The sequence below is a fragment of the Microcebus murinus genome, chromosome 1 (assembly GCF_040939455.1).
Source record: "Microcebus murinus isolate Inina chromosome 1, M.murinus_Inina_mat1.0, whole genome shotgun sequence".
Lineage (NCBI taxonomy): Eukaryota > Metazoa > Chordata > Mammalia > Primates > Cheirogaleidae > Microcebus > Microcebus murinus.
In genome coordinates this window covers 57,573,872-57,590,800 of record NC_134104.1, presented here as the reverse complement: position 1 = coordinate 57,590,800, position 16,929 = coordinate 57,573,872, and the positions used below count along the sequence as shown (strand labels likewise).

At 39.1% G+C, this 16,929-nt stretch overlaps 1 protein-coding gene across 24 annotated transcripts in view; it reads left to right on the top strand.

Moving 5' to 3' along the window:
* The window catches only part of ZBTB20 (zinc finger and BTB domain containing 20), a 760,184-nt gene that overhangs the window by 651,856 nt on the left and 91,399 nt on the right, over positions 1 to 16,929 (top strand). For 4 of the 24 annotated variants that reach the window (XM_020287361.2, XM_020287357.2, XM_076001652.1 and 1 more), the window contains one exon: positions 6,210 to 6,315. The exons of the other annotated variants lie outside the window; for them this stretch is intronic. The gene's annotated coding sequence lies outside the window, so the exon portion shown is untranslated. The remainder of the gene's footprint in view (positions 1 to 6,209; positions 6,316 to 16,929) is intronic. 24 annotated transcript variants of the gene reach the window in all.

Genomic DNA, 16,929 nt, shown 5'->3' with positions numbered 1-16,929 from the left:
TGACCCTTGTGTACCATAAAATATATCAGTGTTGCTCACTGTGGACTGGTGGTGCCACATTATTTTTCAGTTTCCCCTCAGACCCCCAAAAGCTTAAGATGCTCTTTGTAGCATACCCAGAAGTGTCAGCTTATATTTCTGGTTCATGTGATTAATGAGCTTGTTATACCTCTGTCTGCAGCCTGAACTAGAAACTTTCACTTTGGAGAGCAGGTCAAGATATCGAATTTAATTTCGGTTGCATCTGTTATAAGCCAATTGTGTATTCATTACATTTATAGATTCCCTCTTCAACCATATATTTTCATGGCTGTTGAGAGCACCTGAATCTGTGTTAAATGTCCTTAGATTTTACTTTAGAGACGTGAAAATGAGGCAGTGAGACATTTTTGATAGCTAGCTGTCATCTTTGGCATTTTCTTCCCTTTAGTGTCTAATCTGGTCTAAATTTGAAGAAGGGGGCAGGTATAGAATTTCTACCTAGCTTGGTATGGCATGGTAACTCTATATTAAGGAGGTCTATGGTCAGTGTAGTTCATCTGCACATTTCTGTTTTTCCAGACATGCAACCACATTCTGTGGAAATGGAAAACTTCTGAAAAATGAAAATGATAAAATAACTTGAGGCATGTAAGGGCAAAAATAGAGCATTAAGTGCATGGGTTCAGCTGTTAGCAGGACAACATGCAAGGTCGACTGTGAGTGTGTATGGATCATGCCGGCCCTTCAAGGTTTCAGCAAATAGCAAGAAAATGAAAAAGAGGTAGAGTGCATGGACATGGCACAGGAGAGGCTGACAGTAGGGTGTGCTCCACTGAGGAAGAATGTTGCATTTGAATCGGCCACAAGTTCCATTAATTTGAGAGTGAGCTGGTATTTGTGAGGGGAACAAGGTCACATTTAGTAGAACTGGTAATTCAATAAAGGGTTTTGACTGTGCCAGAGTAATGGTGTTGGCATCAAGAGAGAAAAGTTTTGCAGATTTCTGTGTGTGCACTTGCTGTTACTGGTGTTCCTGGTGGGTGGCTGAATCATCCTGATGGCATTCAACAGGAACCAGCTGCTGAGAATATTAAAATGCAAGCATTTATTCCTCTAGAGAGACAGTAGCATCTGCAAAGTTTTCCTATCTTGATAGTACAGATAATCCCAGGGAGCATTCTCTAGTAGTTTTAACTTTCTATTCATTTATACATTTTCTTTTTATCATTGTCATTAGGATCTCAATATCTAAATGGAGAAAAGAGTGCCTTAGTGCTGAGTGCACAACAGGTTGTAGAGACAGATAGTAAACACTTGGCCAAGAACTTGGTATTGCCTCTCGGGCTTTACCTTAAATTGTTACCTCAAGGGGGGAAATGGCATTCCCCTCCCTTGTCCTGTCTTCGTAGCAAAGAGCCCTCTGTGCTCGTCGTCGTCTTCGGTGAGCTCTGAGCTCTACCAGCATAAAAACAGCTTTCTCTCACCCTCCCAATACAGGCTTTAGAGCTCTCCATTTTACTTATAAAACTTGTGAGTCTGTTGATTTCCTTGTGTGTGTTGTTTATTGTTTGTTTGTTTTGTTTTGTTGTTGGTGGTGTGTTTTTGTTTTGGTTTTGGTTTGGGTTTTTGAGCTGGCATCAACGGTTGTGGGAAAGGGAGGTGCAAAAAGGAGGTTTGAACTCAGTAATCTACTAGGTCTTTCTACCTCTAATACTTATGAATAATGTATTGAACTGATGGAAAAAATGTTGAATATGTTCATTATGAATTATATTCACCAGTGTGTTGCCTAGAATATAAAAGAGCAAAGCAGTTGCCGCGTAACTAGTTCCTTACAATAAATGTAGTGGTACAACAGAGCTCTGTATCCTTTCCCATTCCACTGTGTGTCGTCCCCAAACACACGCTTTACATGTCTGAGTGGCAACTGCAGACAGGGTACCTGATCGGATGACAGCCAGCCACGGTTCTGACGGGTACAGGGACATTCGTAGCGGAGTCTGGGTCCTAAACAGAAGCAGCTTTGTTGAAGATACTGATAGTACAGTCTCCCTTCTGAGGAATCACCAAAGCCAGTTTCATTACTCAAGTGCTATCATGCTGCAGGGGTTATAGTTCCTATCAACAGAAAAGAGACTTATAATTTTGCCCCCCTAATTTTTAAAAAATTAGCACGGATAACTAATTTGTTGGCAATGTTACATTGTGAGAAAAGTGAGCAAGAATGGCAGAAAATTCAGAGCTATTTATTACATTTAGCTTCAAAATTCATTATATGCGCTTCTCTATTGGTTTTCTTTCATAATTATGTTTTGTTTAGGATTTATTGAAATAAAATTGTATTTCCTAAGCATTTACCAGATAACATTGGGAAACACTAACCAGAAGCATGACAAGAAGCAAGAAATCTTTTTAGTCACACAAATAATCAAGACAAGAGATAATAAGGAGTTAAAATAATACCAAAATAGTCTTTCCCTGGCCAAATAACAGTGGGGCCCATTATTTATCAACCGTGTCACCCTAAGTGATATGCAAATATGTGCCAAAATAGAGAAAGATCATCTTAGGTCAGGGACTCAGAGGGGACAGCCCGAACATAGAGAACAGTTCCAAGTTAAAGCAGTTCAACAGAAAGGTGCACAGAAAGCTCTGGCCTTTGTCTGAGTTCCCAGGAGAGTAGTGGGATATCAGTGAGTAGGTTCTGCCTCAGAGAAGCCCTTCTTTCCGGTCGTATCAGTCCAGAACCAATGGACTAGCTCTTACGAGAGGATGGTTCAAGGCATCACTGGTACCGGCATCACCTTCATGCTAACATTAACTCAAGCTAACTGTCCCAGCATAATTTATCATCATACATTTCAGAAATGATCTTTTGTTCCTGTGCTCTCTTTGCTCTCTTTAGTGGCTAAAACCTATTAGAGCCCATGAAGAGCAAGTATAAATTTAGAGCAGCCACATTTATCAATAGTTTATAATAATCTCTGAGGAGAGGGAGAGAGAAGGTGAGAGAAAGTAAGAGAAACGAGAGAAATCAGAAAATATTTTTTTTCAGGAAAATTACATTGCCCAACATTTAGATCAGGTAGCTCAAGAACGGTAAAGGCTACTCCATCCAGAGTGGTATAATATAAGAGCAGATGTGGCAGTTCGTTGTTGTTGTTGTTGTTTTCCCCAGCTCCACCCCTCCTTGCAAGACAAATCATTTAACCTGTCTGTGTAATAGTGTATTTGTCAAATAAATAGAAAACCATCTATCCTCATCTGCTTCACAGCAGTATTGCTAAGGCTGATTGTGCACACATATATTAATGTATATATTATAGCTATCTATTTACAGCAGGGGAGAATGATTTTAAAATAAATGAATCAGGGTTTTATGTGTACATCCATTGTGAAGGTCAGTCACTTTTTTGTTAATTTTAAGAACTTCTCTGCCAATTACCAATTGCTAAAATTCTTGAAAATGGTGACTGAGCATATATCACCTCTGTGAAATGGAAGGCTTTTTAAATCTAAGCATGATAATAGAGATTCAAACACATTTCCATCTACCATGGACCCTAGTGGCCTTACTCAAAACAGTACAAACCTATTAAGCAAAGTTAAAGATTAGCTTTGCCAATAGATATCTTATTTAAAAAGTCCTAAATAGAGAATATAGCAATTGGTTATATCAAAGTGTAATTCTGGCTGTAAGAGTGAACTAGTTCTCTATACTAGATACTTATTTTTTTAATGGGGCAAAGATATATCGAAAGGACAGGATAAGGCTCAGCCTATACAAATATCCTAGGAATCTACCCAGGCTACTGGTCAGTCCCAACAAGAAGTAGGCTCAATATATATAAAGCCCATAAGAGGCCACATTCATTCATCTCACTTTGTACTACTATTATTCATTTGATGTTGGTCTGGCTTTTTAATCTCTCCTTTCTTCATCCAGACCTCAGTGGAATGATAATGTCATAAAGAGAGCAGGTGAAGATAAATAAATGTGATTTTTTAGACATGATGTTACCCTTTAATAGCTTTTCCCCGGGCCCATTCCAAGCATCCAGAAAAGAGAAACTTAGCTTCCACTGAGAGTGAAGTCATAGCTCCAACTTAGCATAATAAGAGAGAGTGAGGGAGCAAGCATACTATTAGTGAAAAGACTGAGTTTCTGCTGGGCTATGATCAGGTTCTCCTGTTTCCTCTATTTTTTTTTCTCAATCTGAAAGAGTTATTGTGGCAATTCACCTGTGCTTCTGAACCTGTGTTCACATGCCCAAGACCTGCTCCAGGTAAGGCCAGAAAGAAATTAAGGCAGACTTATATACAGGAAACTCAGCTCCTTTTGTAGTAACTTCTGCTTGTTTTGTTTTAGAGAAATTTGTGTTTTTAGAAAATATGTTTCAATTCCCAGACCTTGATATCCTGGGAATCCTTAGATTGTGACTGAAGCGGGGATTCATGGCTGTGACAAACATAGCAGAAGCCAGTGCAGTTGTGCCCTATCAGATACACTGTCAGAGCCCAGATTTTTCCGATCCTTGTTGCAGAATTCATTTCCTCCTTACCCTAGGTAGACAGGGTTAACTGGGAATTTTGAGAGTGGTGAAGCGTGTTTTTTAATTTGGGTCTTGGTCACTATGGAACAGGAATGTCTTGGTAAAAACAATAACTAAAACCAGGGCCAGCTTTATGGGTGTACACCTGTGCTGGTGCACAGGGTCCTGTGTTTGGAAGGGCAACCCCCCATGCTTGGCTTAATGTACTACTGTTGCTATCTTGAAATTCTTAATAATTTTTTGAATAAGAATCCTCACAGTTTTCACTTTGCCTTGAGCCCCACAAATTATGTAGCCATTCCTGCCTGGAAGTTATCTTTCCCTGGCATGCCAACTGGAGGTATCAGTCACATGTCTTCTTTTACTGAAAATGATCTCCTTTATGGTTCCTCAGAAGTTTATTCTTCTGTTAAACTGTTTGAAGATTTCTGTCTACATAATGTAGTTCAGAAGAGCTCATCTCTCCTTCCTTCCTCCAAACACCTTGAGATGGTTATGATCAAGGTGATCTTGTTTTATAATCCAAAACTCTGTAGTTTTCTCAGCCAAGTTTTTTTTTTTTTTTTTTGCAAGAAGTTAACACGTAGGAGAAATAGTTATGTCATAATAGTGGGGTCTTTGGCCTTTACTGGGTCATTAAAATAGGCATCAGTCATTAAATTGAGATTTTAAAATGAGCATCTAACATTCAGGTTATCTTAGCCTAGGTACTTCCCAATCGTCATGTGAGCAAACACATCAGTGTACTCTGGAAACAAGCTGATCTCTGCACTCTGGTCCTGCGCTTCTCCCTCTCGCCGACTCCCATCAATGCCACTGCTAGCTCTGTGCTCCACACCCTTCCCCTCATTTCCCTTCTGCCTTCAGCGCATGTCAGTCTTTTCTTCTTGCTCAAAACACAACTGGCATTAGGAGGAGAAAGTTCCTCTCTTCAGTCTACATGTGGCGACTAATGAGATTACTTCTTGCTGAGTTTGGTACATACACACTAATCCCTGCCATCACCTTGATGAGAGTGAATTACAGAATTGTAAGGCCTGGAACAGCCCCCAGAGGCGCATAGACTTGTTCACAGTGATAGTTTGTAGGACCAAGCCTAACCAAAAGAATCCACACTTCCTGACTCCCAGTCTGGCATGCTCTTGGTAACTCAGGTGGTCTTCAACATTCCTAAAAGATGAATTCTACATGACTGCCTCATAAACCTGTTTTCAGGTACCCATAACTGAGAGGAAGAGGGAAAAAAAAAAAATATATATATATATATATATACACACACACACACCCCACATACACACACATATACACACACATTTAAGCCTATTTTAATGATCCAGTAAAGGCCAATATATGTGTGTGTGTGTGTGTGTGTGTGTGTGTGTGTGTGTGTGTGTGTGTGTGTATGATTTAATGTATAAGTAAATATAGGAGCTGCAGAAAAAGTCCTGTGTGAGAAGGAGCCTGACTAGCCACCTTGAGCTCTAGTTAGCTTCTCTGAGCCTGTAAAATATTTCCTATCACTAAGAATGTCTCCAGGGTTGTTGAGAGGATCCACAGAGATGCTCACCTAGCACAAAGTCTGACTCAGAAGTTCAGGAAAGTTTAGCTTCTTGTACCTCCCTCTCCTCTTCCTCCCTCACCTTCACTTTCCCACATCTTTTCTCCCTCCTCTAGGAAAGGACAGAAACCAGGAGGAATCTCATGGAGAGATACCATACAGCATAGTCCCTGTGAATTTAAGTTGTAGGAGACTAGATTAACCTACCCTCGCCTGAACCAGGTATGCTGAAGTTTGCAAGTTTCTAAATGAATGCAGCCCCCCTGTCCAACAACAGTGCAACCATGTCACAGGAGAAGGGCCAAAAAGCATTATTGATAAACCATGGCATCTCCCGAGGGATTTTTTAGTGGTTCACCAGCTCCAGTCAAAGGCCCCAGGCAAAAACTGCAAAGGAGACAGGGAGCTCTTTTCAGTTCTGGCCACCTCCTTCATCTTCTCCTCTGCCAGCAGAGCCTAGGGTCCTGTGTTAATCTGATTCCCTCCTTCAACTCCCCCTGTTCCAAAATTATCCTTCTCCTTTCCCCCAGCTCTGATTCAAAACTGATTTACACTGAGGTGTAAATCTCTTGGAGTTGAAGTGATTAGAACATCAAGCCATGAATGGCTTAACCCCTCTATGGGATGTTTGCATTTCAGGAAAAGTGTTGGAAATTGAAATGTACCCCATTAACAAGGGGGCGTTTTATGCTTTTTGCCTACCGTAGGTGGATATCTCTTCTGCACCAAACTAGTCTGCCTAGAACCACCCATGTTCCCAACGCAGCTGTACCACCCCACCTTCTTTCTTTATCTTTGGTCACACATGTGATATGAACTCAGAAAAGTAAACTTTCTTCCTGGGAAAGAGAGGAGGAGGGAATATAGGTTTACATAGTAAATAATCAAAGTCAGGATGATTACAAAGCAGCCCTCTTATAATATTACCTTTTTAAATATGAAACTAAGTTTCTATCTTGGATAGCCAAGGCCCTAATGGGTAAGGTTATAGGAGTAGTATAAACAGGTTTATAACCCATATGCTTTGGGATAAGTCAAGGCTCCTACCTCCTGTGAACTCTGAGCATTTTGCAAATTTGAATAATCAGTTACATTGACTTCTCTTTTTACAGATGAGAGTATTAAGACTCAAATGGGACATAGTTGTTTTTTTTTTTTGTTTTTTTTTCATGTCACCCAACTCAACAGCAAAGCTGAGTTTGGGGCCCTTAGGGAATTCTGGCTTTTCTATCCTACGTATAGTTGGGGAAATTGCAAAGAGCACCTCCATCCACCCGAGCCAGCTTTCCCTTCTTCTAGTCATTTCACTATACTAGCTGTTGTTCCTGCAGGCATAGAGAAAATGTTAGCATGAGAATCAAAGGGAGGCTGTGGAGCATTAGGGGAATATTAGCAACTATTGAAAAGACATTTTGACCTATTTCTGTAGTTATCAATTTAATAGTATTTGTTGCCAGGAAATGCACCGATGGTGGGTGGGAAGTTGGATTGCACTAGCAGCCTGTTCTCAAGGGCCCTCCAGTTACAGGAGGTGGTAATTCTAGTTAATAAAAGGGTGAACTTCAAACACATTTTAACCAAATCAAATTGTAGTGGGAAATATCATATTACTGATGTTCAAGCCGACTCACAGCTGGTAACATTAGTCAGTATCTAGGCCCAAAATTCTGACTTTTCAGCGTTTTCAGATGAGTTTCTGGCAGTGAGAGAGTTCCCCAGGCACATTGTTATGTAGGAATAGGAGATTTTTAACTAACGTAGGAGCTAGCATAAATGAAAAATTCTTTATTCTCGTTAGACTTTTTATAAGATTGTCAGATATTCAAATAATATGTAACCAAGCCAAACTTCAGGTTGATAGGAAATCTAGAGCCAGGAGTTTTAATTTTTTTTTTGTTTTGTTTTTTTCTATGACATGTTGGCAAATGATAAAAGCAATTCACTCTGCTAACCAGAGACGCTGGGCAGAATTCCCCCAACACTGATTTCATGCCATGAAAAGCACACGAAGTCTGGCCTGGCAAGGCATGGCGAAGAGCACAGGCTTTGTGTCCTCCCGCCCGGGTTTGCATTCCAGCCTAGCCCCTGCTAGCTGTGTGACCAGAGGACATTCACCTGACCTCTCTGGACCTTAGGATTACACATAGAAAATGGGCAAAATATTAATCATTCTTGTTGGTATGAGGATCAAATGAGATAACATATGTAAAGAAATCCATGTGTAAAGAAAAACAGTGCCAAGCATGTACCAAGTGTTCAAAAATGATCATTATCTTCCTCCCTTTTTGCTTGCATGGTTTACAAGGCTTTTTAAAAAACAGCTAATTTTTTTCCCAATAAAATGCACAGCTTTTACTATAACAATAAAAGGAAACACTGCTGGATGCCCTGCAGACTAATCTGGTCAGTCTTCTTTCAGTGAATAGCTAGCTGTTGGCCACTTCATCTTAGCCCTGGTGAAGCCGAGATTCCCTTTATTAGCCTCCCCTGGGTTCATACATATAACAGGAGACATTGTAGGGGAATTATAACCAAAACGACCGGACCCCCTGATAACATAGTCCCAGGTTACATGGGCCTAGGTGAGACAAGGGATCCTATGAGCTCCTGGAACTCTTCATCCCTCTTCCTTCCCTGCCTTACTCCACCTCACATGAATTTGGAGAGATGTCAGACACCTTTCGGAGGGATTGCCTCCAGCCTGGATTTTTTTTTCCTAAACTTTTTCCATGTGCCTGAGTCTCCGTTTTCACAGAGATTAATTCTGATTTGGTTCGCCTACACTTTTGACGCTCTAAAAGCTTTTTATTGTGGGCAGATTGTCTCAAATACTGTATTTGAGGATGGAAAAAGCAAACTCTGCCCAAATGTAAGCACCATTGAATCACAGAAACAGGTTTTTTTTTTCAATTGCATTCTTTGAGGATCCAGACAACCTTGAATCCTTTACAAAAGAACATCATTAATGCCATCCTCTCTCATAGAAAGATACACACACACACACACACACACGCAAACTACAGAAGACTACTGTTGATGATGTAAAGGGCTAGAGTGTCCAAAAGGAATAAAATTGAAAAAGGTGAGTCTATAGAAAAAACCCATACCTAGAAACCAGGACATCCAAATTCTATTTCCTACTGCCAAGGGAACCTCCCTTCTTGTGTGGATCCTAGAATATCTGCCCCTGCCCAACTCCATTGTCTTTACTTCTAAGGAACATGGATTCTAGCTCATGCTTGTTAGGAGCTATCAGGAAATTCATCTGTTGCTGTTTTGAATGACATTTTGTTACCTATATCAAGGATACTTTACACAGGCAAAGTGTTTCCCTCATTTGGAAGGATGAAACTCTAAACTGTACCTCCCATCACTCTGGAATGGGTAAAAGACTGAACTTTTCACACTAATATGGGAAGAAAATAATGTCATTATAATGCCAACTTCTAACAGGGTCTTATAACAATCTAAAATATCTAGGGCTGATGCAGACCCACTGATCTGGCCTATCATTTAATTGACTTCCATTTTTATGAATGCATGTTTTTGGTAAACATTAATTATGGGACAACTCAGTGTGAGAGGTGGTGTGGATACAGCGTGCATGTTTCTCCCCTCAGAGCCTAGCTAACCCCCTGCCCCACTGTGCACACTGATGCCTAGTTGACTTGAAGCTTAGTTTAGATCCCTTCCTTTTTGTGCATTGAGCCACTTTGGTATATGTGTGGACAGGTGGTTCTGTACCCAGGAGGACTTGCTTCTTCTGAACTGTTAAAGCACTTATTTGTATGTGTCATGTGGCACTGATTGCATAGTATCCTATACTGGAGTATGTTTACACGTATCTCATCCCTCCTGCCACTGCACAATAGACTTCATAAATACAGAGACTATGTTCATACACAGTTGCATCCTCCTCAACACCCAGGATGTGTCATCAGAAATAAAAGGTACAGTAATAAATGTTATAATTTGAATGAATGAAATTAACAATAGCTTGTATTTGGCAACAAATTATCTCTTCTGGACTCCGTAAATGACTACCCAGAAGCAGAGAACATTAGTCAATTATACCTATAGATGTTAAGGATTTTTATTTCAGTTTAGTACTTATAGGTTTCATTCTTCCCCACTCTGGACATTTGTACATGGTAGGTTTTAAATAAATAATTGTTGGTTTATTATTTGAAATCATAGAATAAAGCAGAGATTTCCCAATTTCCTTACATTAAAATAATAATTTTAATTCTCATCTACTTCTTTATCTTCAGACCTTGTCTGTCCCTACTATACTGATATCCTGGGCTTTCATTCCATGTGGTTCCTGACTTGAGTTTAGAAGTGGTCATGACTTTTAATTTGGCCCCTTTTCAAGCCTCTTACAGGGAATAAGGAAACTTTTTTTCTATCTCCTCTTCTTTCTCCTAGGACTGTTGCATGTTGAATGGAACCTGTATCTGTATAAAAATCTTTTAATTCTTAGAATAAACATAATATCGCATATATAATGTCAGATTGAGCAAGCTTGGCATCCCAGCACACCAAATAGTTTTGTACATCCTATGTCTCAAGCTTATCTGTGGACCTGAGGGGTGAGGGGTTTATTACTCTAAGCTTTTAAGTTAGGTACACATGATCTATATTAGCTACATTAACTGTGTCCTCAATCCAAATAACATAGCTGACTTAATAGATCCTCTCCAGTCACACAAAAGCTTCATCATTACTCTCCAACCTGATTGGATCCTAAATTTCATCCACACAAAATGATCTTAAACCAGTCACCTTGTTGTTAGGTCATAGGAAATGATATAGCAAAGAATTCCAAAATAAATACATTATTCTAGTCTTTCTTTGGTTCTTCCCCAAAAAGTCTGTCTCACAGCAAGCTGAGAGAGCCAGTCCCTCCTCGGTTAGACATTCTGTTGAGTCATGTTTACTGTCCCCCTCAGAAAGGTTCCAAAAGCAAATGCAAGAGGTTGCTGAATGCAGGGACATGTGGCGTGCATGCTACTGAAGTGAGAGGCATAGCACACACCTGCTTTTTGGCTGTGGCAGGCCATCTTGACTGTGCCATGCCACAAGTTAGCATTTTGGATGAGCAATTGCCATTCTGTTGTTTTCTTCTCAACACATGGTGTTCAAAAACAGTTAAAAGAAAACTGTACCCATTTGCTCATCCCAGAAATCTAAAATTTCAAAGAAGCATGCCAAATTAATTTTCACATAATATTTTCTAAGCTTTTTCTTTGCACTGAGAAATGATATTTCACTTTTTGAACTCTTGGTGTCCTGGCCTGAGGTAAATGGGTACAGTTTCTCTTTAAATGGCATTAAACATATCAAAGCAGGATTATATCTGTCACCGTCTTTTTTTTTTTTTTTCTAATGGAATCAAAATCCTTCAGGGAGTGTCCCAAATCCACATTAATGTCTTTGAGTGCTAATGTTTCCACTGGGACTTTTACATTAGCAAAATACAAGTGTGTGGTTCCCCCCACCCCCGCCTCTACTGTCTGTATAAGAAAAAGACAACTACATATCGCTTATTCTCCATGGCCTTCAGCTAACCCATGCCAAGGTGGTAAAAGATGACTGGAGATTTGGGGCACTAATATTTCCTCTTCTACCCTTTCCCTCCTTTGTACTGCTTGCCTGGAAAGCTACTGTGAATGATGTTTCCAACCAGGGTGAATCTTTGGAATCCCAGCCACGAATTTTACTCAGACTAAACTATAGTAACCATCAATGTTATTTCATCTTTGGTTCTGATTGTGGAAAAATCAGATAAATACTCAGGTTTTAGGACCTCACTATCAATATTTTTGTCATTCATATTGGGATATCACTCATATGTCCTCTTTATTGCTGGAGGATGCAATTCCTATCTACTTTCATCCCTCGTTTTTGTTTCTTTAGCAAAGCAGTTGAAATGATATTTTGTCAACTCTTGATTATCAAGTGTCAGTGGAAAACTACAATGCCACAAATAATAATTATAAATAATAAATCATTTTAACATAATAAATAATATATAACTCATATCATGTTTAATCTTAGAATGTACCTTTCTTTTGCATTTGAATATGTTCTGGAAAATTACAGTATTTCTTGAATAATTATTTCTCTATGTAATATAGAAGGGGCTGGAAAGCTCTATGTTGTCAGTCTCCAGGTCCTGTCCAGAAATTTCTTTCTTTTAGCGCCATCCTGACTATTGGGGGCTTTAGCTCTGGAGCTGATGGAGAGAATCATGCATGCAGAGCTGGGAGGTACCTTGCTCTCAGAGCTAGCTCTTTTCATCTTTTCACTTTCTACAGTACTCTGAACAACTATACTACTTCCTAAGACCCTCTTCCTTTCCTTCCCCTTTCTTCTTCTTCTATATTTTTTCCTCCTTTTCCTTTTCTTCCCTTTGTCTCTCTACTTCTCATGAAACTAGGTGAGAAAACTGGAACTAAGGTGGGTGTTTGCATGGATGGAGAGGTATAGGAGGAAGGGAATCTCCAAATGCCCCAGCCTACCACTAGGAAGGAAACTTAGTAGGTCATTGCTGCTCTTTTTTTATTTCAATATATTTAGGGTATAAAAATGCAGTTTTGTTATATGGATACATTGTATAGTAGAAAGGTCTGGGCTTTTAATGCGCCCATCACTTGAATAGTGTACTCAACAGGTAATTTTTCATATTTCATCTCCCTTCTGAAACTTAGTGTTTTTATTTAAACAACCTTTCCCCACATCTAGGACTTCATGTGTGGGGAAAAACCTCTAGTGTTTTTCCTTTCCACACTGTACAGAAGACAAGGTAAGAAGAAGCAGTGAGAATGTCAACCCTGAATTGAAAATAAAGCAGACTATGTGCTCACTTTTAAATATTTTTGAGGATAAATCCCTATCTACTGAAAATTAATGGAGAATTAACTGTGCCAGATTTTTGTGGGAGTAGAGCATGATATTTTTCTGGTGTTGAAAGATTTGGGGTTTTTTTAAATGTTTTTAAGCATTAATGGCACGATAAGTTTGCAATGTGAGTTAAATTGTCTTCTAAAATTAAAAAATACCCTTTGTACATGAGTCATTTGAATTTTTTATGTTAATATTCTACTTGGTGGTTCCAGTGTTAGTTTGTTCATGCTGGTATATTTAAATGTGAGGGTGGCAGAAAACGTATGTTTATATTTTAATTAACTTCTGCACATAACTTAGCACTATATAGTAGATAGTCATTGAAAAGATCACTGATGGCTCTCATTGTTGTTTCATCTTTGGGTTTCTCTCTTAACAGGCTTGGCAAAGAACACAGGTTTTGTAGAAGTACAAACTTTGATCTGAATATGAGTGCCATAAATTACTTTCTAGCTTTGTGGGTCTGGTCAAAATGCAATCTTGCCATGCCTCCGTTTTGTTTTTTTTTGTTTTTTTTTATCTGAAGAAATAGATAATCTCTGCTCTGGAAGGTTTTCATGGGGACTAAATATGACAATATGTGTAAAGAACTTAGTATAGTACCTGAAATGTGGTAGGCACTCACGTGTTATTTCTGTCTTCCCTTTTTTTAAGAGAAATACTTGGGTAATCTGATCACTTCTGTGGTCTTAATCTTACTATTAGTGATTTTTATCCATAACCAGGTTACTTGAACTAATCATATTCATTAGATTTTAGCCACTTAATTATTGTCCATCTCAAGGAAATCATTGTGCTTTGCCATATACTAAAATATAACTATAAGAGAAATGACTTAGAGATTAAGTACAATCATCCTTCTGTATCTGATCAGCAGGGGATGGATTCCAGCACACTCTGCCACCCCCCACCCCCTCCCCACCCCTGAGGATACCCAAATCCACAGATGCTCAAGGCCCTTATATAAAATGGTGTAGTATTTGCATGTGGCCTACGTACATCCTCCCATATACTTTAAATCATCTCTAGATTTCTTATGATACCTAACACAATGCAGATGCTATGTAAATAACTGTTATGGTGTATTGCTTTTTTCTTTGTATTATTTTTTATGGTTGTAGTGTTATTTTTTTATTGGGTTATTTTCCCAAATATTTTCCCTCTACAGATGGGGAACTTGTGGATACGGGGGGCGGCCTACAGTGTGTTGGAGCATGACTAAGCCAGGTTCTCTATCCCCAATTTCCCCCCCATCCTTGACCTTAATACCCTCTCAGAGACTGGGCAGAAGGAGAGAAGCAAGGCCAAGAGAGCTCTGTTTCTGAGCTACTGAATTAGGGCAGTGAATTTGGGGTAGATTTTGAAGGGAAAAACATGCCTAAATGCATATGGCAACTGACATCAATGGCTCAATCTTTAGATTTGGGGTACCAGAATATCCCAGATTATTTCCAGTGTCTGACTAAAATATAAAGCAGGGTTTATGCCTTCTCTCATGATTCAAAATTAATGATTATGATTTGTGTTAATCCAATGGGCATGAGTTTGGCTACTCAATTATTTAGAGGGTTGTAATGCATATGTAAGACAACTGTATTGTAAACTCTTTGAAACAGCACAAACTATGTCTAGTCATATACTTTTTACTTTTTTAATGCGTGCACATAGTTGGAGTTCAATAAATGTTTGTCAAATGAACAAATGAATCTAGTCAGCGGCTATTTGACCATGATAGTGACAGTGCTATGACACAGGGTCCTATTTTTACTGTGCAGCAATATATTTTATACGCACTTATCTGTATCTACATATCTCTCCCTCTCTGTGTATTTTTTTGTTTGTATGTATGTATATATAATTGTTTGAATAAAAGGTCTTAAGGGACCCAATTCCACTGGATCCCTGATAGCCCCAAATCTATCTGTGGATTCATTACTGTTAAAATCACCAGCTCCATAATTACCTCTGTGATTGCTTGGCAAATCCTCAGTTTCCTCATTTACAAAATGACTAGGTTAAATGGTCACTAAGGCAGGAAATCCTATCAACTCCACAATTCTATTCGTTTTCTCTAGTGAGAAGTGGCATGTCTTTTTAAGAGGTACGCTGTTGTTTGAACTTAGTGCAAGTTTTTTTTTCCTAATGCAAGAATCATAAATGAAATACACTATGGGGCTGAGGACTTGTGTTTGCTTTTAAAACTCTTTCAGGGCAGCCATTGAAATAAAATGTCTTTCTATTTCAATTACATATCATTTAGACACTGGGACTCAACGTGGTAGGGCCAGCCTGACCCCCAGAGTAGCCTGCCCTATTTCTCTCCTTTCAAAAAAAAGAGACTGAACTCTTCCCACTTCCCCCCTTCTGGGCCCCTTCAGGGAACTTCCTCTTTGGTGGAAATGAGCCCTGTCACTCCCAGTCTTGCTCCGTAGATGCTTTTCTGGACTCACAGGGTGTGCTTGATATGAATGACACAGTCAACTTTAGTTAGCCTTACCATTTCCAGAGTGCAGTATTTCTGGTGGTTTGCTTTTTTTCTTTTAATACCTGCATATTTAATGCTGTGTCTGATAGAGCCTGATGTCCACATCACGAAAGTAGGTTTTCATGCCATTAGGATGCTGATTTGGTTCATGAAAGAGAGAGTAAACTGACAATATGATACAGCACGTCTGGGGGTTTTTTCTCCCCTTTTTTCTCTTCTTTTTATAAGAAGAAAAAGACCCTAAATTGTCCCCTTTGGATTATCATGTCTTCCTTTTACACTTGAATTTCAAAATCCTCTTTAAATGGACAATTCTCAAGGTTTCTATTACTGCAGCTGCCTTTGGGCGTGCCCGGGTGACTTTAGGGCTATGGGCACTTACTTCTCCCTTTCAGCTCCCTGTGGGTGTTCTGTGTCCTGGCCTCTCCCAGAGTCACACTGGCATTCAAACAGCAACCTCTCCCCAGGTTAGCACTTCTCGGTTACCAGAATGAGCACTCTGCCTCTCTTGCTTTACCCCCTTCCAATTATTCTCTACATTTCCTGAAGAAAAAGAAAGTCTTAACATTTAATTTCCTACATGATAAATTTTGACATACAACCAAGTATTTGATGTTGATGAGTGCTAACGGGAAAACACAGACAACAGACACCAAATCTTATTTTTGGAGACTATTCTACAGCAAAAATGTATAGCACTTGGGGGTAGCCAAGTCTTGCACATTTGAATAAAAGAGGAATAGAGTTGTTGCCTCATCTGTGTCAGGACCTTCTCCTCTTCGTCTGCAATGCAGTCCGGCTTTGGCTTAATTAATCCATTAAGCTCTATCTTAACCCTAGTCAGTAATGATCGAGGGGCTCACCGGAGCCATCTAGAATGGGAGAAATTAGATGGATAATGATTTTTGTGCTGATGATGTGTTCTGTCTTTTTATATAGTTGATCCCGTGAGGGACATATTTCTTTGGTGTATTCCTGCTGATGTTCTCAAGACAGATATATTACAGAGAAATAAATCAGACTGGGAGGCTTTGCTAGTGTCTAATTCTTGGTGTGTAAATTTATTGGTTTAAAATCAAAGCTATTTTTAAAACTATATTTTTTATCAATATAATATTAACCAAGAAGGTGAGAGAAATTTGAGAAACTCTCTTTACAATATTATTTCTTATTATACTCAGATGTTGTTATCGAATATTTATGTTAATAGTCATCTTCTGATTGCTCTCTCCTCCAGGAGTAAACTGTTTAAGATGGTTCCTTCTCAGTCCAATTCAACAAGTGTTTCCTGATACCTACCATGTGCATAGTAGTTGACAGTTCTCAAAAATCATGAGGCTTAAATGGCTCTATACATCTTAAAGTCAGAAAACAGGATAGTGTTTGATGTTTCTTTAATTTAAAATCAAGATAAAGTTTCAAGTCAATAATAAAACTACATT